The sequence below is a fragment of the Oncorhynchus mykiss genome, chromosome 14 (assembly GCF_057628025.1).
Source record: "Oncorhynchus mykiss isolate SJ-2025 chromosome 14, ASM5762802v1, whole genome shotgun sequence".
NCBI lineage: Eukaryota > Metazoa > Chordata > Actinopteri > Salmoniformes > Salmonidae > Oncorhynchus > Oncorhynchus mykiss.
The window spans coordinates 25,047,291-25,054,790 of NC_143035.1; the positions used below are offsets into that span (position 1 = coordinate 25,047,291).

Sequence of the window (7,500 nt, forward strand, 5' to 3'; positions counted from 1 at the left end):
GATGTTGGAGATTGAATGTCTTTAGGCAGATTAGGATGTTGGAGTTGGAGATTGAATGTCCTTAGTCATACTAGGAAAAGGGTGCTGAGGAAGGTAGGGCTGGAAAGGCAGGATAGAGACAAAAGACAGAGCCCCTCATCAGAACATCACACATACTTATCCTGCATTCAGTTCCTCCATGGAAGTCTTTCTGTAGGTACTGGTCGTCCATTACCAAAAATGTGCCACTGTTGCTGAAAGTGCAGGGAAAGTCACCAGAAATCAACAGTTGTTAGGAACAGACACTGATCCTCCTCTGCCATCTTCAGAATTTTTTTTATTTTAATATAAGGGTAGTATCTATATATATCTTACTATTTTTTTAGTCATAAATGGTGTTATATATTTCTTACTATTTTATTTTAATGTAATGGTGGTATGTATTTCTATTATTATTTTATCTTACTATATGGTTGGTATATATGCCTCTTGCTATATTATTTGAATATAAGGGTGGAATAGATCTCTCATACTATTTTATTTTTAAATAAGGGTAGTATATATTTATTTTACTATTTTGTTTTAACATAAGGGTGAAATGTATCTCTCCTACTATTTTATTTTAATTTAACGTTGGCATATATCTCTTTTATTATTATATTTTAATATAAGGGTGGTATATATCTCTCTTACTATTTTATTTTAATATAGGGGTGGTATATATATATTTATATATATCTCTTACTGTTTTATTCTCATATAAGGGTGGTATTTTTCTCTTACTATTTTATTATAATTCAAGGGTACTTAGATCTCTCTTCCTATTTGATATTAATATAACGGTGGTATACATGTATATGTTTTTTATTCGATTCAGAAAGATCACTGGATCATGTAGTCATTGGACTGGGAGTGACATCAGTTTTCTGTGTGATTGTGATCATTATACTCGTCTTCAGCAGAAATACAAAGCCAATTTCTGAACATTATAAAGGTGAGCTCTCTGGTATTACAAACTGTAGATGAACACCTAATACATTTTACGGTTGATGCACAATACTTGTCATCAAGTATAATACCGCTGTCTTTACCTTTTGTCATGTTGATGCTTGTTTTTATTCACGTTAACAGTGAGTGTTGCTCAGCATATTAGACATGACAACTCAACCACTGAATATGATCAGGTAATAAATGCAAGTGTTATAATATTGGCCTGTTGGTAGATAATTTGTGATATGATACTAGATACTCCAATTTTCTGACTATTATTATGATTACATTTTTTAAACCAACAACATTATTTACAGGATCAAGACCCAGATACCCTGAATTATGCTGCATTGCATTTCTCTGAGAGGAAAACTAAAAGAGGAAGAAAGAAGAGAGAGACACCACAGGAGAGTGTGTACTCTGATGTCAGAGTAGACTGGGACTGAACGTTGTTTTTATGTGCAGAGGAATGGATGTAGTTTGGTCAATAAACTTTTCTTAATATATAATGTATTTAAACAGTCATGATATTTTACCCTTAATGATACAGTGACATTTTCTGTCAAGCAAGACAGTGGCAGAATTTTCCCTATACCCATCATGAGGTTATTACAACCTAGCCTATGAATGAAAGTTTACAAAATAGGTCCAGAAAGTTTACAAAATAAGTCCAGATAAAGATTTGAGGTGACAGACACTGACACATGGACAGAAAGGGACACATTCAATACCGCCTTGCACACTTTTGCCTGCATCTAGCTGATCTAGTGTGTCATCATTAGTCCAACAGTTACAAACTGGAAAAATTCAGGTATATTATTATTATTACCTGAATTTATTATAGTTTCGTTCCATTTGCTTCCGTTGAAGATTTTTTTTAACAGAATCTGAGGAATGAATACACCACTGTTCACACTAAAACAGCTCACTTTCATAACCACATACAAACAGCTTGTTGGACTATGAACTTCAATGCACAACACATCAGCTGTCTGTGACCAGGTGAAAAAACCTTTCCAACCCGATCATTCATGTCATAACCGCTACATACAGCACACATCGTTGTCATCATATTAGTTAAAAGTAACGTCATAGTCAGCATAGCTAATAGAACTAACAAGATATTTAACCCGCTACAATGATGCAGTACAATGTACAGTCAGTAAGCAGATTAGCACTTACACCAAATTAGTAAAACCAAAAGCTTACCTTTACTTGAAAGAGTTCCAATTTTGCATAGTTAAAGCCAGCTAACTAACATAGCATCCCTCTGTTTGATCTGGGTGTTTGAGTAGGCAAAACTAGCTAGCTGCATTTGCTAGCTAAGTAAATGAAAGTGAAAGTGAAAAAAATACCAAATATATATCTCTCTCTCCCAATCCTCATTCATTTTTTTTTTGAAAGTAATTTGTTTAAAACTGTTAAACTATTGTCTTTCTCTCTCTTTGAGTCAGCTACTCACCACATGTTATGCAGTGCAGTGCTAGCTAGCTGTAGCTTATGCTTTCAGTAATAGATTAATTATCTTATCCGTTGGTTGGGTGGACAAAATTTAAGTTAATGCTACAAGACCTCTGATGAGTTGGAAGATGTCCTCCGGAAGTTGTCACAATTACTATGTAATTAAACACGAGACTCCTACGTTTGTATTGAAGTCAATGTACCCAGAGGAAGACGGAAGCTAGCTGTCCTCCAGCTACACAATCATGCATTCCCTAGAGAGTGCTGTTGAGGCTACTGTAGACCTTCATTAAAAAAACAGTGTGTTTTAATCAATTACTTGGTGACGTGAATATATTTTGTATCGTTTACTCTAAAAAGTACAACTTTTTAAAAGTTTCACTATTACATTTTTTATGAAATTCACTGAGAACTGTCCTCCCCTTCCTCCTCTGAGGTGCCTCCACTGATGTAGGAAGCTGATTCTTCTAGGAGCGTTCTCTGTCAGAGTAACACTGTAATGTAACGACTTGTCCTGTCAGGTAAAAGGCCAGAAACCATTGAGGACTTTAAATCACTCCTGAGAAACCCAGTTTTTTTAGTTTGGCCTTTAATCTGTGATTGTATTGTTATTTTAGACTTCCTTAGTGATTCTATGTCATCCTCTTGTATTGTATCTCTTGTATATCAGCCCTTTGCTTAGACATACTGTTTAACTGTGAGCCAACTCAGTGGCAGTGTGCTTAGTGTCCTCCCTGAGATAAGAAGGTTGAGGGTTTGATCCCCGATCGAGTCACACCAATTACTCAAAAAATAGGACCGAATGCCTCTGTTTGGCACTCAGCATAAAGGAGATGGATTGGGTTAAGTGTCCTGTCCAGGAGGTGTAGTTGTACATCAAGCTGCATTCCGGTATAGAATCAGGAGATAGGCTCCTGCCGCTATGAGGCATTCTGTCTCGAACAAGGATTAATTACTTTCCTAATGTTATATTGTAAAGTTTGATGCAATTTAAATGTATTTCAAATCAAATTAGAGTTGATCAGCCCCCATTTGAAGTCATTTTTCTCTATTTGCAATAATGTATCATTGTATTATGGATCTATTTTTATTGTTTTAATAATTTTTGCTAAATGTATGATTTTTTTGGTATTTACTGTAACCCATTAAACAAACATTGAGGCATTATATTATTATATTATATTATATTGTATATTGTATATTGTATATTGTATATAATGTAGGTTAATTACGTTCTACAGTATTTATTGAGTTCACACAGCTTACTGTAATTATAGCTATAATGTACCAGCATGTACCAGTAGTGCTGTGTCGAATTGTTAAACCAATTTATCATTAAACATTGCCTGATGTATCATATTTAAAATTGAGCTTTAATAATGGTACAAAGAGTGACTGTCCTCAAAGGTGTAAACTTTGAAATTGACAACAAATAAAACATACTGAACATGTATTAATACTTGATTCTGAAATAATCAAAGAAACAAACCAGTTCAAGCCAGATACTGTATACAAACAAATCAACCCTCAAAACATAAAGCAACATTATTTTACCATTATTAACAGCTACATTTTAAATAATATGACAAATCAGACAATATTTAATGATACATTGGTTTAATGATTCTATACAGTGCTACTGGTACATTGTTTAAAAAACATAATTGTCCAACTGTTAATAGCCTCCAAACATGATGCATTGGATAAATAGAATTACATTAATTAATTGTTTCAAATTCAATTTGTCACTAACCCATCAGAGGGGCTGAGGATGTTTTTGGAGAGGGTGTAGACACAGCTCTGTGTAAGAGAGGGAGTCTCAGGGCTCTTCTCACACTTATCACTCCAGTTCCAAGAGGTGTAAATGACTCCTGGATGGGATTCTCCTGATCCGCCTCTGAACCAGTACACACTGTGTTCTCCTGTTACGGTCTCAGAGAGTACTGTACACTGTAGAGACACAGAGTCTCCTGAATAGACTGGGTCAGACACTGGCTGCTGGTACAGAGTTATCTTGGTAAACCTCTTTCCACTGGAACCTAAATTGTTTATTTTGTTGGATGAAGGATATTCTCAAGTTTAAATGAAGTAGGATCTGGAGCACATCTTTGAGACAGTGTGCATTTCGAACAATGAACCAAGTTGATCTTTATCATATCCGCTGAGGACTATAATGTACACTGAAAATAATATACTGATGAACAATAACATGTACAATTCAAAATAAATTACCATTTGCAGCCAAAACGGTTCAATTTCTACAATCCGTTTGATACTTAGGTTGCCTCATCTGATGTGTTGATTTTGCTGATAACAAGATGAGATACAGTTGAAGTCGGGAGTTTACATACACTGAGGTTGGAGTCATTAAAATTAGTTTATTAACCACTCCACAAATGTCTTGTTAACAAACTATAGTTTTGGCAAGTCAGTTAGGACATCTACCTTCTCCATGACACAAGTAATTTTTCCAACAAATGTTTACAGACAGATTATTTCACTTATAATTCACTGTATCACAATTCCAGAGGGTCAGAAGTTTACATACACTAAGTTGACTGTGCATTTAAACAGCTTGGAAAATTCCAGAAAATTATGTCATGGCTATAGAAGCTTCTAATAGGCAAACAAATGTGTCTTCCAAATGGAATATGACCCTAAGCATACTACCAAAGTTGTGGCAAAATGGCTTAAGGACAACAAAGTCAAGGTATTGGAGTTGCCATCACAAAGCCCTGACCTCAATCCCTTAGAAAATGTGTGGGCAGAACTGAAAAGGCATGTGCGAGCAAGGAGGCCTAGAAACCTGACTTAGTTACACCAGGAATGGGCCAAAATTCACCCAACTTATTGTGGGAAGCTTGTGGAAGACTACATGAAGCGTTTGACTCAAGTTAAACAATTTTAAAACAATGCTAGCAAATACTAATTGAGTGTATGTAAACTTCTGACCCACTGGGAATTTGATGAAAGAAATTAAAGCTGAAATAAATAATTCTCTCTATTATTATTTTGACATTTCACATTCTTAAAATACAGTGGTGATCCTAACTGACCTAAAACAGGGAATTTTTACTTGGATTAAATGTCAGGAATTGTGAAAAACGGAGTTTAAATATATTTGGCTAAGGTGTATGTAATCTTCCGACTTCAACTGTATAAAGATCCAGCCCATTAAAAAAATTGAGGCATCTTACACTTCAGTGTTTTGATGCAAAAATTCCACCTAAATACTTGGTGCATAGAATTAAAAAGGTATTTTCAAATATTATTAATCCTAATCAGACAGGTACTTTAGCTGGACGATACATAGGAGATCATATAAGACAAGTACTGGAAACAGTAGAATACTATGTAATATCGGGGATACCAGGCCTGGTTTTCATATCTGATTTTGAAGGCTTTTGAAAAAGTGTGACTGGAGTTCATATAGAAATGCCTAGAATATTTCATTCATAAAATGAGTTAAAGTTATGTATAGTAACCCTAGGTTTAAAATATTAAATAATGGCTACATCTCAGAAAGCTTTGAACTGTCAAGAGGAGTAAAACAAGCTTGTCCTATATCGGCATAACTATTGCCATCGAAATGTTAGTTGTTAAAATTAGATCCAACGACTATATTAAGGGATTAGAAATCCGTGGCTTAAAAACAAAGGTTTCATTGTACGCTGATGATTCATGTTTTCTTTTAAAACCACAATCCCTCCTCCAATATTCTAGCTGATCCACCCCTTAAAAGAAAAATAAGAAAAAGTAAAAAAAAAAATAATAATTAAAAAAAAATAAAAAAAATAATAATATATATATATATATATATATATATATATATATATATATATATATATAAATAAACATGCTAAATTGCTGACATGTCTAGTGAGTATGCAGGCCATGTAAGAAGTGGGACATTTTCAGTTTGCAGGAATTGTGTACAGATCCTTGCGACATGGGGCCATGATTTATTATGCTGAAACATTAGGTGATGGCAGCGGATGAATGGCACGACAATGGGCATCAGGATCTCCTCACGGTATCTCTGTGCATTCAAATTTCCATCGATGAAATTCAATTGTGTTCGATGTCTGTAGCTCATGCCTGCCCATACCATAACTTCATCGCACTCTTTCCACACTCTTTCTGCCATTTGCCCAGTACTGTTGAAACCGGGATTCATCGTGAAGAGCACACTTCTCAAGCATGCCAGTGGCCATTGAAGTTGATGCCGAACTGCAGTCAGGTCAAGACCCTGGCGAGGAAGATGAGCATGCAGATGAGCTTCCCTTAGAAGGTTTCTGACAGAGGAATTTGCGCACAGGATTTGAGAGAAATAAGCTTTTTGTGCATGTTGAACATTTCTGGGATATTTTATTTCAGCTCATGAAACATGGGACCAGCACTTGTTGTGTTAATATTGTTGTTCAGTATAATTAGTAAGGAACTCCCCTCACCTGGTTGTCTTAACCCGTAGACACTCGGCCCTCCGTGGAATGAGTTTGACACCCATGGACTTACATGATAAGATAATTTTGGATATTTTTATTTGTCAAATGGCAGTCAAGCATTGATCCTCATGTCACCAGAATAAGGATGTCAATATTTATTGGAAAGTAGCATTGAGCTCATCACCTTAACTTATTTCATCTATAGCCTAATAAACTGCGTGAGTCGAAGTTTGGTCGTAGCGGAAGGAGGACCACACAACATATCATCACGTGTCTTCAAGTTTACTACAATATATATGATGGTTATTATATCAACATTTACGCATTAAGGCATATCCACCACCATTTCTCGCATAATACATTTTACCGACTCAAAAATATCCCACCATGTCGAACGAACAAATGATCAGTTGGCATTTATAAAATTGGACCGAAACTTCCTGTTTCCATCATACTGTAGCTGTCATGATTTTTTTTATACGGTATGACTTTACTCATTAAAACTGTCGATGGATACATGGTTACACTTTCTTTTCCACTTTTTTTCTACATTTCTAATTTTCTGTATCCCTCATCTCTCTCTCTCTTTTCCAGCCTCTCTCGCTTTTCACTCTGAAGGTGAGGG

General features: G+C 35.3%; 1 long non-coding RNA gene across 1 annotated transcript; it reads left to right on the forward strand.

Annotated features, from left to right (window-relative positions):
• Window positions 1-1,107: 1,107 nt before the first annotated feature.
• On the forward strand, window positions 1,108-1,473 carry LOC110489030 (uncharacterized). Its single transcript, XR_016486209.1, has 2 exons — window positions 1,108-1,163; window positions 1,287-1,473. It is a non-coding gene; the product is annotated as an uncharacterized LOC110489030 (long non-coding RNA).
• The last annotated feature ends 6,027 nt before the right edge of the window (window positions 1,474-7,500 follow it).